General features: G+C 37.2%; 1 protein-coding gene across 2 annotated transcripts in view; it reads left to right on the top strand.

Moving 5' to 3' along the window:
• RABGAP1 (RAB GTPase activating protein 1) overlaps positions 1–18,369 on the top strand; it is a 176,067-nt gene that overhangs the window by 101,551 nt on the left and 56,147 nt on the right. The window lies entirely within an intron of this gene.

The raw sequence follows: 18,369 nt of genomic DNA on the forward strand, positions 1-18,369 counted from the left end.
CAGTTTTACTTTTGGGGGGACTGAGCCCTTTTAATTTTTTCCCATAGTAGGATTCTGTCTTGTGAGAACACAAAAGTTTTGGAAAAGATTTTATGGAAATGAGAACATATCTGTTCCATTTTCTGGAAATGGCTAATCAAGCTGACTTTTTCTTTTTCTTTTTCGGCTGCCCTATGGCACATGGCATTCCCAGGCCAGGGATCAAATCCGAGCCACAGTTGCGACCTAAGCCGCAGCTGTGGCAACCCTGGATCCTTAACCCACTGTGTCCCAGTGCTCTAGAGATGCCACCAATCCCATTGTGCCACAGCAGGAACTCCAAGCTGATTTTTTAATGACTGAAAGGACAACTCTCTTTAATTAGAGCTTTTGTTAATAGACTTTTCTTTTTTTGCCCTAGTACCAAATTTAGGTGTTGTTAGAGGTTTGGTGTTTTGGTTGTTTTTGTTTTTCACATTAGAACCCTTATCAATGTCTCAGCCTAAAACTAAAGTAGATACTAAGTGAGGATAATAAGTTTATAAAGAAAAATAAAGCGCCTTTGTCCAGCTGATACTTGCTTAATATCAGATGTTTTTCCAGTTTATCTTGTCTTTATTGGACTTTACAAACTCTAAGGTTCCTTCCAGGTATCAATTCTGTGTTCACATTCATTGTCTATACTGCTTGTAAGTTTTGTTTTCCTGTGGTGTGTGTGTGCTGGGGGAGAAGGGATATGTCTGGATGCAGCCATACAGTCTGCTGTGGCTGGGGGCAGTTCTGTGTGATACATTTGGAGGGTTTGTATTTAAGTAACCTTTTCTTCCTGGCATATTTAGTGCAACATTTGATGACGTTTTGTTTAAATACCAATCTGACTAGTTCAGAAAGAGAAAAAAAGTGTATTTTTAGAGTCAGTTACTTTGAGCTTTCGAAATGCAGGCCATTTAACTTTATATGGTATGTGATCGATAAGAGAGAAAGCATAAGCACTGGGTGGTTGTGTTGAAATAATTTTGTAGTAAATTTTAAAATAAGGCTATGTTAATTGTTATATTTGTAATTAGTTACGTGTTTTTATATGATGACTTGAGTGAAGGTGTGTTTTTTCCCTCTTAGAGTGGGAAAAACAATTACAAACGGACAAGTCCTCCACTTTAATGAAAGAATTTTCTTATACCAGAATGGGTATTTGAATTTTTCATGGATTTGTTGGCTCTTACCCTAAATTCCATTTTTGGAAAGGGTGTTCTCTAAGGTTTATTGACGGATAAGATCCTTTTTGAGCCATTTATAATGGCTACTCCTTTTTACTTGAATAATGGTCTCAGTATTTTAAGGATTGGGAAAACTTGAATTTTTGTACTGTTAAATGTATTACTGTTCACCTCCTTGAACTTGAAAACGAAAACAGGATTATAGGTTCCCAGATGGTAGAGTGATTTCTGGGAGTTTCCTCAGCTTTTCGGGTATGATTGAAACATCCGCTTTTATTGCCTTTGTAGGAATTTTACTATGTGTTTTTGTATCATAAAAGATTTGTGAAATAAATTATTGGCAAACAGAATTTATTGTTATACGAGCAGATTTGGGGAAGTTTAAGGATGGGGAAAAATCATGGGACTATGAGATTTTTTTTAAGTCTTTAAGTCATTCTATGTGTTAATTTTTGCATAATTTTCCATTTCAGGTTGATAAAAAGCTAAAGACTTTATATTAAATGTACATATTATTAATATATTTTGCAGGCTCAAGGAATATTCTAGACATTTCTTATGAGTGTAAATGAGTCATTTGACTTTTTTTCAAAATTTGGATGTCAAGGGCATCACAATATGATTAAAATGAACTATGTACCGAGAATCGAAAAATCTAGGTTTCTGTTATTAATTAGCTCATTTTATAAGGGCAGGTTCTTTCTCTATGCATATAATTTCTTTTAAAAGAGGAGATAATAATCCTTTCATCCTTCACAGGGTTACTTTGAGGATTGAATTAGATAACAGATGTAAAAGTACTTTGTAATATGTAAAGTGCTTTGCAAATAAAAATGGGTACTATTATTTCTATCTGCCATAGTTTTACATCTAAAGAAAGTTGTACGTAATGACGTGGTGGTCCCTCACATTAAGGTCTTCGAAGTTCAGCACGAGGTATCTTAGCAGTCCCAAATTCTGCAATGACAGTAACTTTAAATTCAACATAAAACTGCTTCATTTCCTCCCTTTGACTCCAAAGTCCCTAAAGGGAGGGACATTGTCCTTCATTCCTTTATCTCCCAAATCTGCTGCTGCTTTTTTTTTTTTTTTTTTTTTTTTTTTTTTTTTGCTTTTTAGGGCCCCACCACGGCATATGGAGGTTCCTGGGCTAGGGGTCAAATCAGAGCTACAGCTGTCGGCCTACACCACAGCCACAGTAACACCAAGATCCAAGGTGTATCTGCAACCTACACCACAGCTCATGGCAATGCCAGATCTTTAACCCACTGATCGAGGTCAGGGATCAAACCCACAACCTCACGGTTCCTAGTCGGATTCATTTCCACCGTGCCATGACAGGAACTCCCAAATCTGCTTCTTAAAGCAGAAGTTTTAGTCAGTTTTACAAAGCTAATGAATGATCCTTTACTTCTAGTCACCATTATTGCTTCTAGTCGGTGTAGAACAGTGATGTTCAAAGGGTAGTCCAAAGCCTAGAAGCAGTTTTCCATTTGGTCAAGCCATCCTAGACTCTAAATAATATCTCTTTCTAGAACCAGGAGAGCAATGTGGGAATGTGTGTGCTCTATATGCTGTGTAGCTTGACTCCTGGAAACTCTGTAGCCTCAACCCAGGGAACTTGAGGCAGTGTGCTGTCAAACTGCCAATTTCTCAAAGCATGGCTGAGATCTTGGCTCTGGATTCAGATAAGGTAGGCTAGAAAAATCAGTCATAAGGAAAGAGGAGCAACAGAATAGAATAGCGTGATGAAAGAAACTATTTTAAGTCTTTGTTTTTGCTTTTCCTGGCTCTATTTTCCCTTCCTTTCTTTTCTTAATATTCTATTGGTCATTTATTCAGAGGGAATTGCTTATGATACCGTATCGGGTGTGGAAAATTTTATTATGCAGTAACTGGCTTGTAAGGAAAGTTTAAGAGGCAATCAAGAAGCACTTAATGTAGCAAGCTCTGCTAGATGCCAGACAGTATAGCTAGCTGGCCTCAGGGATATAAAGAAGGATCACCTGATTCCTTTCTTACATAACTTTATGGTTTTTAGATGTTTCATATGGAAAATTCTGTGATCTGTCTTTCCAAAAGCTTCAAAGTGACTTTACCTGAAGGAATTTACCAAGACCTACTGATGGACAGTTGGCACATCAGGAGTCTTATTTCTTGGGGTGGGTTTATGAAATGCCAGTATGTAAAATCATTTATCACTTTATTAGTTTAAAATAAGAAATCAGGGGAGTTCCCGTCATGGCTCAGTGGTTAACGAATCTGACTAGGAACCATGAGGTTGCGAGTTCGATCCCTGGCCTTACTCAGTGGGTTGAGGATTCGGTGTTGCCATGAGTTGTGGTGTAGGTCGCAGACATGGCTCAGATCCCATGTTGCTGTAGCTCTGGCATAGGCCGGCAGCTACAGCTCCAATTAGACCCCTAGCCTGGGAACTCCCATATGCTGTGGGAGCGGCCCTAAAAAAGGCAAAAAGGCAAAAAAAAAAAAAAATCAGGAGTTCCTGTTGTGGCACAGCAGAAATGAATCTGACTAGGAACCATGAGGTTTCGAGTCCAATCCCTGGCTTTGCTCAGTGGGTTACGGATCTGGTATTGCTGTGAGCTGTGGTGCAGGTCAGATACGAGACTCAGATCTGATGTTGCTGTGGCTGTGGCATAGGCTGGCAGCCATAGCTCCAATTCGACCCCTAACCTGGGAACCTCCATATTCTACAAGTGTGGCCCTAAAAAAAAATAAAATAAGAAATCAGTGCTGGCAGTAGAGTACAGTCTTTCTCTATTGGTGGATCTTCATGGGAAACTAAAACCATTTTCACAGTGTTACTTGGTAAGGATGGAATCTTAGAATATGGTTCTATAACATGAACATTTACTGATACAAGACTAAGCCTGATGCCCCATCTCCACAGTCAGACGGTCTGGTCATTGGGATCCTGATAAAAGTTGAAATCATCTGTGTTTCTAGTACTGACCAACCTGTCTTCTAATTGACGTGTTCTTTCTTTAGTTAACTTCCTTTCTTTAGTAAAATTCCTTGCACGTTTTAATAGTCTTACACGCTTACAAACTCATTCTTTCTCTTTGAGGTGGTTTTATGTATCACTGGTCTTATCTTTTACCATGAAATGTACTGTTTTCTTTCCTTTTTTTTTTTTTTGGTCTTTTTGCCATTTCTTGGGCCACTCTCACGGCATATGGCATATGGAGGTTCCCAGGCTAGGGGTCCAATTGGAGCTGTAGCCGCCAACCTACACCAGAGCCACAGCAACGCGGGATCCGCCATGTCTGCAACCTACACCACAGCTCATGGCAATGCCGGATCCTTAGCCCACTGAGTAAGGCCAAGGATTGAACCCGCAACCTCATGGTTCCTAGTTGGATTCGTTAACTACTGCGCCATGACGGAAACTCCACTGTTTTCTGATTTCATGTTCAAAGGATGGCATTATTACTTTGATATTTTGGGGAAGCAACTCATCTTGGTTTTCATGTAGTGTCTATATATGTAGTCTAGTTGGAAAGGCATGGAAATACCTGTAAAAATTAACAGTATCAGTCAGGTAATTAGAATTGAAACATTAGATTTTTGGAAGTCAGCTCATGTCTAGCAGAGGAAATCGGGAGGGACATTTGAGCTGTAAAAAAACCTTAGAGATCATTTGGTCTGATTCTCTTTTCACAGACAAGAAACCAGTCCAGTGGCCACAAACCCATCTATGATAATACCCAGACTTCCTACTCCCTAATCCCTTGTCCTTTCCTGTATACCTTGTCGCTTTTGTAGAGGAGATGGAGTTTGGCTTTACTCTGTCAAGTCCTGAATAAGATTTAAATGGGCTGATAATGATGTGTGTGTGTGTGTGTGTGCTTGTGTATATAATTTTAGATGTAAAAAGCAACACTGTAAATGTTAACTGAGTTTTATGATGTTTCAGAAGCATTTCATAAACTTCATCTTATGTAACCCTTCCAACGCTGTATGAACTAGTAACTATTACTAACCCAATTACATAGATGAGAAAACTGAGATTTAGAATTGCCAGAGTCAAACAGTTAATATGTGGAAGATCTGGGCTTCCAACCCAGTTCTTTCTGACTCCAAAGCCTACATTATTGCCTCATTTAATTCTCACAGAAACTTGTCAGGTATCTCTGTTTTACAGGTAAGGAAATTTAGGCTTAGAGAGATTAAGAAACTTTTATCAATTGGCTAATTCCTGTACTTGAAACACAAGTGACAGACTTACCACTAAAATATAGCAGATTTAGTATGCATGTTTATTTCTGTTGACTCCGCTCTAAAGAATAGCAAAAGCTGGAGTTCCCACCATTGTGCAGTGGGTTAAGGATCTGACATTGCTGCAGCTGTGGCGTAGGTTGTAGCTGCAGCTTGAATTCTATTCTTGGCCCAGGAACTTCCATATACTGCGGGTACACCTGAAAAAAAAAGAAAAAGGGAAAAAAAAAAAGAATAGTGAAAGCATAAGACATGTGGACAAAGAGAAGAGGATCAGAGATCATAATGAAAGAAGCCAGCAAAATTCTGAAATATAGAAACTCAGTGGACAATTGGTAATGGACTCAGCAGAATCAACAGAGCTGAATTACTAAGTCAGGTGAGGAAAGGGCAAAAAGAAGCAAGGTGACCTGCCTCTAAAACCCAGGAAATAAGTGGGAATTGGATTCCCAAGATGCCTCTACAGGCAGAGAGTAGTAAGCAGCTTAAAACTAAATAATTGTTAGACAGTTTATTGAAGGAATATTTAGGTACCGTCACCCATCTCCACCCCGCTCCTCCACTCCATACCACCTCGATCCCCATGCCAAGCTGGCCTTAGCAGGCAACTGGTTTTTCACCATTGCAACAGAAGATGGAAGACATAATCTTTGGAAGTTGAACCACAGACATTTGGGATGCCAGACATAGCTGAGGTTGGGTCTAAGATACCTCCTTGAAAATACGAGTGTCGAGAGAAAGTCTCCCTATTAAGTCAGTTTCCTTTTCCTGCTACACTCCGGAAATGTAGCAGGAAATACTCCCAGAATGCTCTTAGCCTTAAATGTTCTAAGAAGCAGGAAATACTACCAGAATGCTAGTAGCAGGAAATACTCCCAGAATGCTCTTAGCCTTAAATGTTCTAAGAAGCAGGAAATACTACCAGAATGCTAGTAGCAGGAAATACTCCCAGAATGCTCTTAGCCTTAAATGTTCTAAGAAGGAGATAAAAGAAATCTAGTCTAGGGGCCAATATTTGAGGGCTCTCATTCAGGTTCATTCCAGCCACCTTAAGGTGGTGCCCATCAGTCAGCAAATCCCACCCATGCATGTAGAGATTCCAGTTAATTTTTTACTCTTTTTAATATCAACAGTCAACCAGATATCACTGGCCTTTTGAGAAAGTCTTATGAATAGACTTGACAAAATGTATTATGAATGCACAGAGCCCAAAACACAGGAAGTCTGAGGAAGCAGAAACAATGCAGGTCAAAGAAGAAAACTTCCCCCCAAGATCTAATATTTGTAACTAATATTTTTAGAGATTTTACATTCATTAAGGAATGCCATTCATTAAGGCATGCTTTTAAAAACAAACAGAAAGGGAACAAGAAAGCTCTTGAGATTTAAAATATAATCAGACATTTTTAAAAATCAGAAAAGTTGCAAGATAAAATCGAGGTAGACCAGATAGTATATAACAAAAGACAATGAAGTAGCTTAAATGCAAGACGATTAGAAGTGTGATCAAAGAAGCCCAATATTTGACTAACATGATTTTCAGAAATAGAGAAAAAGAATGGGAAGATTCTCAGATATTCCAAGAGAAATTCCAGAACTGATGGATATGAATTTCCATAATGAAAAGGACTAACCAGCTTAATAAGAGAACTTTCTGATGGCAAATTATAAAACTTTAGAACTCTGGGGATGAAGAAAAATCTAAAAGCTACTTGGTCTGGAGTAGGGAAGTACAGAGAGATGTGAATAACATTGGACTTTCCACCACCTTGAAGCAAAAAAATAATTGGGAATAAGTTCAAAATTTTAAGAAGTGATTTTTAACCTAGAATTTTATGCCCAGTTACTTTCATTGAGGCGTTGATGTAAAATAAACCCTTTTTGAGATTGGGGTGGGGGGGCAAAATATTTACCTGTCTTACATTCTCAGGAAGTTACTGAAGGTTATACTTTCTCAGAATGAGGGATGGAATAAAGATGAAGATATAGAACCCAGGACCCCAATACAGAAGAAGAGTGAAGAGAATTCCCATGATGATGGTGAAAGAAAGCCCTAGGAAGTTACTGTGCAGCACACCTAGAAAAGAGCTAGTCCAAATTGGAGTAGAAGAAAGAAAGGCACTGGAGGTATGTCTTTAGGAAAAAAAAAATAGAATTTACATTTTTTGTCAGATTAGTAGGGAAGGAATTGGTAATAGATACATAGAATACTGAGGGAAAGAAAAAATTGGATAATTAGTAACTTTAGAAAAATAGAAAATTAAAGAAGGACATCTAATCCTGATATACACTGTAATTCAGGTATGAGCAAATTGGTTTAGCCAAAAATTGTAACAGAATTATGTTGAGTGTCATAATGAGGGGAAGGGATGTGTGGATGGTGGGTGGAGCTGGTACTTTAGCAGAGCTACAGTATCATCCCCCTTACTGTGCATTTTGTTCAGAAATAGGAAAAAGCAGCATTTAAAAAAAAGATGTGTTCGGGGAGCAGGAAATAGGGTGGGAGGTGTTAGGGGTCTGCTGTTTTTCTTTGTAGGCTTTGTACTGTTTGACCTTTACAACTATGTAGGTGTGTTATTTTTTATGAAAAGCACAGACCACATTTAGGGAAAGGCAGATAAATTTCAGCAGAAGAGGAAGGAAACCAGGGAGCGTAGGTTGAGAACATATTACTGAGGTAGAAGATGAGGATGTGACAGTACAAAGCAGTTTCCTATCCATCACCTCATTTCATCCTCCCAGGAAGACAGGCAAAAGGTATGTTATCCAACTCTTCGACAGCTGTGGAAGCTGAGTTTTGAAGCTATATAAGACTTCTTTATTCCTGGTCTACTACTACTATGCCTCATAAGTATGTCTGAACATTTTTCGATGTTTTAATTTTAGTTTTTGCCAAGAGAAAGCAGGAGATGTTACCATCTTCTTTGACATCATGGAAAGGAATACATGAAAATAAATACGTGTATGTATCTCTCTGTATGATGAATATGTATGTACTGGTGTGCAAGTACCTATCTGTAAGACCTGGCATTACGAGATCACAAGAGGAATGCAAATTACTGTGCGGTATTCATAGGTAAGGGAAGGTGTGTTAGATAGATTTCCTTAGAAGGCAGTGTATGAGATGGGCTAGGCTCTGGGTAGAGTAGGATTGTCATAGTCTTCTCTCTTCCCACTCCTTGAATGAGATTGGCATAAAGTACCCAGCTGGACAGGATTAAAGGAACCTAAAGGATCAATAGACAAAAAACTCTCATAAGGTGACCCTCAAATATCAAACAATACATGACATGAAAAAGCCTTTAGCAAAGTAAAGAACAAATGTTTATGTTAAATTACCATGATTGTAGTCACTTAATAAGAGATTTATTGGCTTGTTTTAGAAAGATTGTATTGGCTTTGAACAAAATATGGAAGTCTTTTCAAAGTAAAACTAAATCGTGTTACTTAGCTTTCAGCAAGTATTTGTTGAATTGACTTAGTAAGACAGTATTCTGGGGAGAAAGCAAAAGTTACAGCATTGAACAGCATGATTTATTTCTGAAAATTCTTCCAGAAAGACTAGGGAAATCCCCACTGCCATTTATTTATAGCTAGACCAAAAACAAAAAAATCCATTTGTAGGTCTCTGTCTTCATTGCCCCTGGGGGCCAGAATATGACTTAAAAGCCTTTTTCATTTAAAAAAAATTCTTCTTCATGACATGAAATTTGTAGTACTTTAAAACATTAAAAACATTCCCACTTAGATTATGTTAATATCAGGAATTGGTGGTGTCATTGTACTAAGGATGTATGTGTAGCCTACTGAGCACCGGAAATTAAATTTAGATCCTAGTTCTGACAATTTATTAAAGTTTTGTAAATTAATCTTTCAGAATTTAAGAAGGATACTTTAAGTGAAGTTGACCCCAGTATCATAGGCGTCAGTTCAAGATCCAGATGCTGTAGTTCCCGTCATGGCGCAGCAGAAATGAATCTGACTAGGAACCATGAGGTTGCGGGTTCAATCCCTGGCCTTGCTCAGTTGATTAAGGATCTGGCATTGCCATGAGCTGTGGTGTAGGTCACAGACGCGGCTCAGATCCTGAATTGCTGTGGCTGTGGTGTAGACCGGTGTCTGTAGCTCCGATTCAACCCCTAGCCTGGGAACCTCCATATGTCGCAGGTGTGGCCCAAAAAAGCCAAAAAAAAAAGATCCAGATGCATGTTGCATTAATGTAAAACTCTTTACATCATGACTATATTTATACTCTCAAGAGCACTGTTTTTCTAAGATAAAATAGAAAATAGTAGAAAGAGCATGGATTTTGGAATCTCTGGCTCTCGGTTTTCTACCATGTAAAACGAGATTATATTCCCTTGTTAGAGTTATTGTGAAAATTAGATACTGTCATGTCTTAAGTATGTAGAATTGTGCATGGTGGCATCATAAAAGCTCAGTAAAAGATTGCTGCTGGTATTTCTTTGCCACACAGAGTCAGAATCTCCCCGTAACTTCAGGGCCTGCTGCAAATCAGCATACCCTTAGAGGAAAGGCCCTGTGAGTGTGGAGGGGCTTGGAGAGCATAAACCCTGCAGTCCTGCCTTGGTGGTTTACTCCGTCAAGTACTGATGTTTTGTGTATTTTGTCCTGCTTTTTACAGCATGTTCCACAGGAGGATTAGTCCTATACAATTCCTGGACATTAAGATACAGATAATTGAGATGTACTTTATCAAGGAACAAGTAAATTGGGCTTACAGTAAGAGGTTTAATAGGTCAGAGATGGAAAAGAAATTTGGGATTGAAGTGGTAAAGAGGTAGCACTTTAATTGGACATTAAAAATGAATTGTATTAGGAAAAATATAAAACTGGCAAAGCATGTTTTAAGTTTCAAAGGCCTGAATGAAGAGGAACCATTTATATTATTAAGGAATAGAGAGACTGTGAAATGTTTAGTGATTAAAAGTATGTACTTGAGAGGCAGGCAAACCTGTGTTTGAGTCCTAGCCCTGACTCATACTAGCTGTGAGACCTATGACAGGGTGTATAATCCCTATTAAGCTCTCTTACCTTAACTAGTAGTACTATCTCATGCAAGAATTGTACGGATTAATGAGCCAATTCGTGTAAAGCTCTTAGCACAGTGCTTGGTACTGCAGTAAACATTCAGTACATGTTAACTGGTACTTTTATCTCCCTTGTGAATAGGGCGGAATGGATGAACCACAGGTTTCAATTAAGGTGTAATGGAGTATGGTCAGAAAGGTAAATTGTGGCTTTCTGATCTGGATTTGACTGTCATTAGGAATTGGAGATGAAGTTAAGGATTTTGAGTAGGTGAATAATAATAGAGTTCTAAAGTAGCAGAGCTAGAAGATTCCTTAGAGGTTGTTGTCTAGACTCTTCGCTTCTCAAATGAGCAGAGACCCAGAGTAGTGACAGTACATTCGCTGCAGAGCTGGGACTAGAATCCAGGTATTAGACCTCTCTTAGACTCAATCATGACACCAAAATAAGTCCAAAAGATGGTTCGATATTGGTCAAGTGCTTAGAAAATAGGCATTTCCAGCAGGTTTGGAATAAAGGAAACAAGTTTAAAGATTTTAATGTGTATTAAATAAATGGTGTACTTTCAACCAAACAAATTAAGATTTGAAAAATCTTAATTAGAACGTTTTCTTGATCAATGGCAGTCATCTCAGAAATGTTTGTTAGGGGAAGTAAAAATACATGTAATGGGTGTTCATTGGTATTTTTATTTGTATTGCTAGTGGGCTTGGAGGGTGAAGTTTTTGCTTAAGTAAAATTGAAAATCACTTCTTATCCCATGTCCTTTAAAGTTCCCGTTACACAGGAATTTTAAACAGAAAAACATAAAAAATGTAATTCCAGGAGGGCTCTTACTACCTATGTCATAAGACGTTGCTACATAGATGTTAATAGACCTTGGTTGGTATTATACCTATGTGCTATTAAGTTTTTAGGTTAATAGAAAAAGATCCAGCTAATTATAGCTTAATATATTAATGGTGGAATAAGATAGCTTTTAAATCTTTATATAATTGTTTCTTAAGATTAGCTGTTTAGTAGGAAAATTATAATCAAACATGTTTTTTCTTATGTAATCGGACCGAAAGATTATTTTATTGAAAGCTATATAAAATATATGTAATTAAAATAAACATTGAAGTCCAAATCATATACCTATAGTCTGTAGACCTCTTACAGAATTCTAAATGCAGTTCAGCAGTTTCACTGATGGAGATGTTTGTGACCAATGCCATTCAAACACAGCTTCTCGTGTAAATTATTTTATTAACTATATAAAAGTGAGGAACTCTATAGAGTTATACAGTCATTTTAATGTATCTAGCCATTTTTTAGGTGCTATATATTTTTGCTACTCAACAGGCATGCTTAAATCTTTCACTTAAGAATTGTTATTTTCAAAAGAGGCTAGCTTTTTAAAGTAAAACTGAGGAGTTCCCGTCATGGTGCTGCAGAAACAAATCCAACTAAGAACCATGAGGTTGTGGGTTCAATCCCTGGCTTGCTCGGTGGGTTAAGGATCTGGCATTGCCATGAGCTGTGGTGTAGGTCGCAGAAGGTACTCGGATCCTGTGTTGCTGTGGCTGTGGTGTAGGCTGGCAGCTGTAGCTCCGCTTGGACCCCTCGCCTGGGAACCTCCATGTGCTGTGGCTGCATCCCTGAAAAGCAAAAGCAAAAAATAAAGTGAAACTGAGTATTTGTTATGAAATGTTCATAAACATTTCTTAAAAATCATAATTTGATTGATTTGGTTATATAAAAATACAGCTTGAAGAATGGGTCTTGATTGTGTGTGTATTCTATTATGAGAGTCAGTTATTTTGAGATTTTATTTTTAGCATGTAACACTTTATAAAATCTTTAAGCAAGTGACATAAGTCAAACAATGCAGTATGTATTAAGAAGTACTAAGAAGGCATCTGGCAATGCAGTTTTACTCAGTAATATAAATAATACAGTAGAAATAAGCATTTGGAATTTATCAGAATTATATATTTGAAATATGACTTTGTGGTTTTGGAAGTCATCACAGTTACCAGAGACACATGTTTGGAATATGACTTTGTATGTATGTAATAATTTTGTGTCTTCTGATTTAACTAACCCATAAGTTACCTCTTCACCACCTTTTTACTCATAATGGCATTGTTGTGATCACTTTTGTCAGGTAAAAGTTCTTGAGTATTTCCTGCTTTTTGGGCCTCTCAATGATGGGTTACTGTGAAGGAGAATCAACAATAACAAAGTGGGAAAAGATTGACAGTGCATTTAGGAGTTGTGCCTTATCTATACATGATTTGGGACAGTTTTGCCAAGCATTGAATAATTTTCCTGTGGGAAACTTGAGCCCTAAAAGGAAATGAACATAGCTAAAAGGCTGCATATCACATGGGACTTAGATTTATTTTTAGAATGGCACTGTAATGCCATATTTGGATTGAAACAATGTGATGACAGGACATTATTTTATTAAAAAGCTATGTTTTCTGAAAAAGTAATCTAATTTTCTATTACATTGTATATATAGATTCAGCATAATAAACATATAACTCTTCAGCTACTAACTATGCTGAAGTATTTTAAAGTTAGAGGCGCTTGCTTGGCAAACATTTCTGGAGCCTGCTTTAGAGTCTGCTTTCTGTAATACAGATTCTCTGGCAGTTCATTGGTTATAGTACATAATTGTCTTTTTGATGTGTATGTTTTGGGCAAGTTGTTTTATTACTGGTTGGGAAAAATGAGTAAAGAAGGATTAGTAGCATTGGGTGTTGGTATAGTTAGTTGTCTTGAAATGGAAGCACTCTCTACTAAATGACTCAATAGAGAAACCCTAATGGATTTTTGCTTCTGAGAAATGATTTTTTTTAAAAAGATAATCAGCAAAGGTATTTCATACTCAGCTTTACATTGTTTGGGTTAGCATGATTTATAGGTTTAAAAGAAAAACAGTCACTGTATCGTTTATATTCTGTCAGCTTTTCTACTACTTGATTTATCTTCTTTATAATCTTATTTGGTTAAAATAGGTTATGATGTTAATCTACAATGAATTTCTGAATTGGGTACTATCTAAAATTGCAGACCTCTCATAGTTCACTAAGTTTCAAACATGGGAAAATCTGCCAAATACACATTCTGTCCCTTGGCCTTTCTCTCAAGGTTGGAAATATGCCAACACTATAAATCTCAAGTCTGATGGGAAAGCGCTATCACTGACATACAAGGCTTTATGCTACCTGCTTTCAATGCAGTATTTAATTTGCTTCTCATAAACTCTGCAAGGTAGTGACTACTGAGTAAATTTTAGAAATAAGAATATTAAGGCTCAGAATGGTTAAGTAACTCTCCGAGGTCACACAGTTAGCAAGTGGGAGAGGCAATTTTCAGCCAAAACTGCTTGACCCTAGAGTGAGTATTCTGTTTATTACTACTGTTTGTTAATTTATTAATAATACTGTTAAACTACTTCTGTTTATTAATACTGACCTATGTAGAGCACCTGAAATTCACCTTGTCTGTTCTTTGTCAGAAGTCCAACTCCAGTCTTCGCACGATGTGGCCAGATTCTGAAATGACTTCAGTTACCTCCATGTTTGTTAGTCTAGTTACCATTTGTTCTGACTTTGTTATGTTTCGAAGAAATTTTAAAAGATTAATTACTGAATACCTATACAATACTTCATTACCTATACAATACTTAATTACTGAAATTTAAAAGATTAATTACTGGATACCTGTACAATACTTCATTTATTTAAATGTGTCTCTTATTAGGTTTTATTCAATGACAATTTTACTAGAATTATGATTTTTGCCTCTAAGAGCAAATCATCAGGATAAATAAGTAAAGCAGTATTTACTCACAAATCCAATTTACAATGAAATTCCTGCTGTTGCATTGAGTGAAATAACAGCACTATAAGTTAAAAGAAAATTAATTTGAAGATCAGCAGTGCAAGTCTCATAGGGACAAGTAAAACTATATTTGCATGAGTACACGTTTTTATGTTCTCGAAATCTGAATTTAAGATAAAAATGTTTTTGCATTGTCACTGTTAAGTGAGCCCATCAATCAACTGTTTATTTCTAGAATACTTGTTGATTGAACTATGACATGGAATTGAGGGGCTTTAATTTGTTTTATACAAATACGCTATCTCATATTACTAAGGTATTAATACTTTATTAGAATATTTATAGTTCAACAAAGTAGGAAAAGATAAATAAGAAAGAAATTTAGAAAAAAGAAATGGAACAGAAAGATAATACACAAATATACAGGCCATAATATCCTGTGTTGTTTGAGATTGGGCTGCAAATGTGGCTCAGCGTTCTGGAGGCTGAAACAAAAGTAGACATTTAATCATTGCCCGTGGCGGGGAAATAACCCATATTTCTTTAGAAGAAACAATTTCTGCTAAGAACACTGAGTAATATAGTGGGAAGCGTCCTCACTACCATGAAAATACAAGGTTTCTGTGGCAATTTTTTTTCACAGTCTCACGCACCGTTGCATGAAAGTGGTTCTTTGAGAGGCCGGGATGTAGTGATGGTCTGTCTGGTGCTCAGCCCTAATCTTTAAATATTTAAAATATTACTCATCCTCAGTGTTGGAGGCCACCTAGCATTTAGGGAAAATGCCCTTTCTTTGAATGATTTACGGAAGGGCCACATGTTGAGATTTCTTTTCGCTTTATTTTTCTGTTTAATAGCAGTATACGTTTCTCTATGATATTAGAGCTCTAATTTCTGCTTTTTCATAAACACTGAATAGCCTTCATATGGGTAAAAGGGAAAAACACATTTTCAAAGTTTGTGTCATGTCGATTTTAGTTATGAGTCTTGAAGACAAAAGCATTTTTCATATATTAGGAATTACAAATGCCATTCACTACTGATAAGAGAATTTCTTGACTTTTATGGTATGTTTATTTGGGTTAAAAACGTGAACTAGAAAGCCAAACCAGTTGAGTTCCAGTTCCAGCTGCTCACTTTCTTGCCAAGTGATATAACTTCTTTCCTCACTTGCCAAATGGGGGGACGTAATAGAGCCCACCTTAAGGGGTTATTAACATTCATAGATCTGTGTGATTTAACTGTGAGTAAAGTGCTTAGAACAATGACTACAGGTCCTTGTTAGCTCTAGTTATTGTTGCTTAAGTAATTATTTCTAAGTCTGTAAAAATGAATTGGTCAATAGGAAGTAAGTGGCCCTGAACCTTATATGTATCATATATCCCCTGAGAATTCATTTATTCCGAAAATATTTATTGAGTGCTTGTCATTTGTCAGGTACTCTTCTAGGGGCTGGAGAAACAGAAATCTCTGTCCTCGTGAAGCTTAACATTCTAATGAATCTGTCAGAATCTAAGAATGCACTTAGAACAATACAGAGAAAAACTGTGCGTTCAGTGTCAGAGAGTTTATGGTAACCCTTAAGGCTGTTTATTAAATTTTATGCTAAGAATGCCATACATGCCTTCTTTCTATTTTGTCAGAATTCCTCTGAGCCATTCCTTAAGATGGTTATAGTATTTGATTAAAAAAAAAAAAGTTGGAGTTCCCATGGTGGTACAGCAGAAATGAATCGACTAGCAACCATGAGGCTGCGGGTTCGATACCTGGCCTCGCTCAGTGGGTTAAGCATCCGGTGTTGCCGCAAGCTGTGGTGTAGGTTGCAGACGTGGCTCAGATCTAGCATTGCTGTGGCTCTGGCATAGGCCGGCATCTGTAGCTCCGATTAGACTCCTAGCCTGGGAACCTCCATATGCCATGGGTGTGGCCCCAAAAAGACAAAAAAAAAAAAAAAAGCTATTGTGTGAGAGACAAAATAATTGTTGTTATTTTTCTTAATTACCTTTTTTGGCTCTGTTAAATTAGTAATGCTGTTAGTTTTTCTAATAAATAAAATGAATTTCCTGAAATGTCCAAATTTCGCAGGGGTTTTGTAGGCTTATCTTGCCCAAACACAAGAACATCTGTTTTCATGGGCTTAAAAGTCTTCATCTTTTCACTTAAGCAGTTCTGCTACTTCCAAAACACTTGAAATTGAATTACAAGTGACAGGAGTTACATGTAATTAAGAAAATGATTTTACCTCAGGGCAGTTTTAAGCCCTCATTTATTCACTTTTAAGTGTAGTAGTCCTTCAGTTCCATTTTCCTTCTTTTGAGTTTCAGTCCTAGGGGATTTTAAAAGTAAGACTTTAATCACTTCTGGCAATCTATAGGGGACTTTTAAAGAGCAAAATGTTTCACAGATGTTATTTCTGTGAAACATATTGTAAAGATAGGATATGACATGATGGATTTGAGTGGAATTTTGGTGATGTTTGTTTTATTTTATTTTCTTAAGTATTACATGATGACTTTTAACAAAGCATTTATAACATTCCGGATAGTCTTAAGAAGATCTAACTTTTTCTTTAGGCAACAAGTTACTTTGGAAATAATAATCTTCCCTATGCTGGTTATTTATCATGGCAGCCTTCCACTGCATTTTCTTTGTTTGGGTACTTTCTTTTTCTTCCTGCCATTCTTAGCTTTCTATTTTTCAACTTGAGTTTACAAAGGGTGTGTATTCAAAGGGTTTCCGTCAGTTCCCAGTACCTTGTTAGTCCTGAGAAGTTACCCAGTGAGCCAATTCTCACAGTAAGGTATAAAAATAGCCATCCAGAAAAATTACAGAATGTAGTACCACTGATTTGAACTAACAGCTTTCAAAACCAAGATGGGAGAAGAAAAACAGCACAAATGCTATTTCCTTAGATTTTTCTCCACCAACATTAGTTTAGACAAGCCTTAAAATTTAAGAAAGTAACAAAGTCTAACTGTTGCTTTCCCGAATACACTAAAAAGAGAGTAAGATTTGGGACCAAGAAATAAATCATCCAGAAATCAATTACATGGATAGATCCTCGTTTTTTATCACTATTGAGCTTGAATCACAGTATTCATTTCACCCACTTTTATTCCACAAACTCAGTCTAGCATTTTATTCAGTGCATAATAAGTCAATAACTTGTATTGAATTTGGGTGGCTTAACTTTGCTAAACCTAAATTTCTGTATTGTATACTGAGGAAATAATGCCTTATTTTCTTTTGGAGTTCCTGTTGTGGCTCAGTGGTTATCAAATCCGATTAGGAACCATGAGGTTGGGGGTTCAATCCCTGGCCTTGCTCAGTGGGTTATGGATCCAGCATTGCCGTGATCTGTGGTGTAAGTTGCAGACACAGCTAGGATCCCCCGTTGCTGTGGCTCTGGCATAGGCCAGCAGCTACAGCTCCGATTAGACCCCTAGCCTGGGAACCTCCATATACCGCAGGAGCGGCCCTAGAAAAGACAAAAAGACCAAAAAAAACCCTTCTTTTCTTTTAATAAACTTTATTTTTAAGAACAGTTTTAGATTCATAGAAATTCGCGAATATAGTACAGGGTGTTCCTATATACCCTGACTGTTTCTCCTGTTATGAACATGTTACATCAGTATGGTACATCTGTTTCAGTTAGGCAACCAATATTGATACATTGCTATTAACCAAAGTCCATATTTTATTTATATTTCCTTAGTTTTTACCTAATGTCCTTTTTTCGTTTCAAGATCCCAGCCAGGATACTACATTATGTTTAGTCCTCCCGTCTCTTTAGGCTCTTCTTGACTGTAGCAATTGCTTAGGCTGTCTTTGTTTTTGATGATTTTGGCAGCCTTAAGGAACACTGGTCAAGTATTTTATAGACTGTCCTTCGTTTGGGATTTTTCTGAGGTTCTTCTCATAAGGTTATGAGTTGGGGGGAAGAAGGACACATAAATGAAGTGCCGTTTTCATTACCTCGTATCAGCGGTGTGTCCCGTCGACACGCTTGTCACGGTGGGTGTGTGGACCTTGATCATCTGGCCCA

Source organism: Phacochoerus africanus, chromosome 2, assembly GCF_016906955.1.
Source record: "Phacochoerus africanus isolate WHEZ1 chromosome 2, ROS_Pafr_v1, whole genome shotgun sequence".
NCBI classification, from domain to species: Eukaryota; Metazoa; Chordata; class Mammalia; order Artiodactyla; family Suidae; genus Phacochoerus; species Phacochoerus africanus.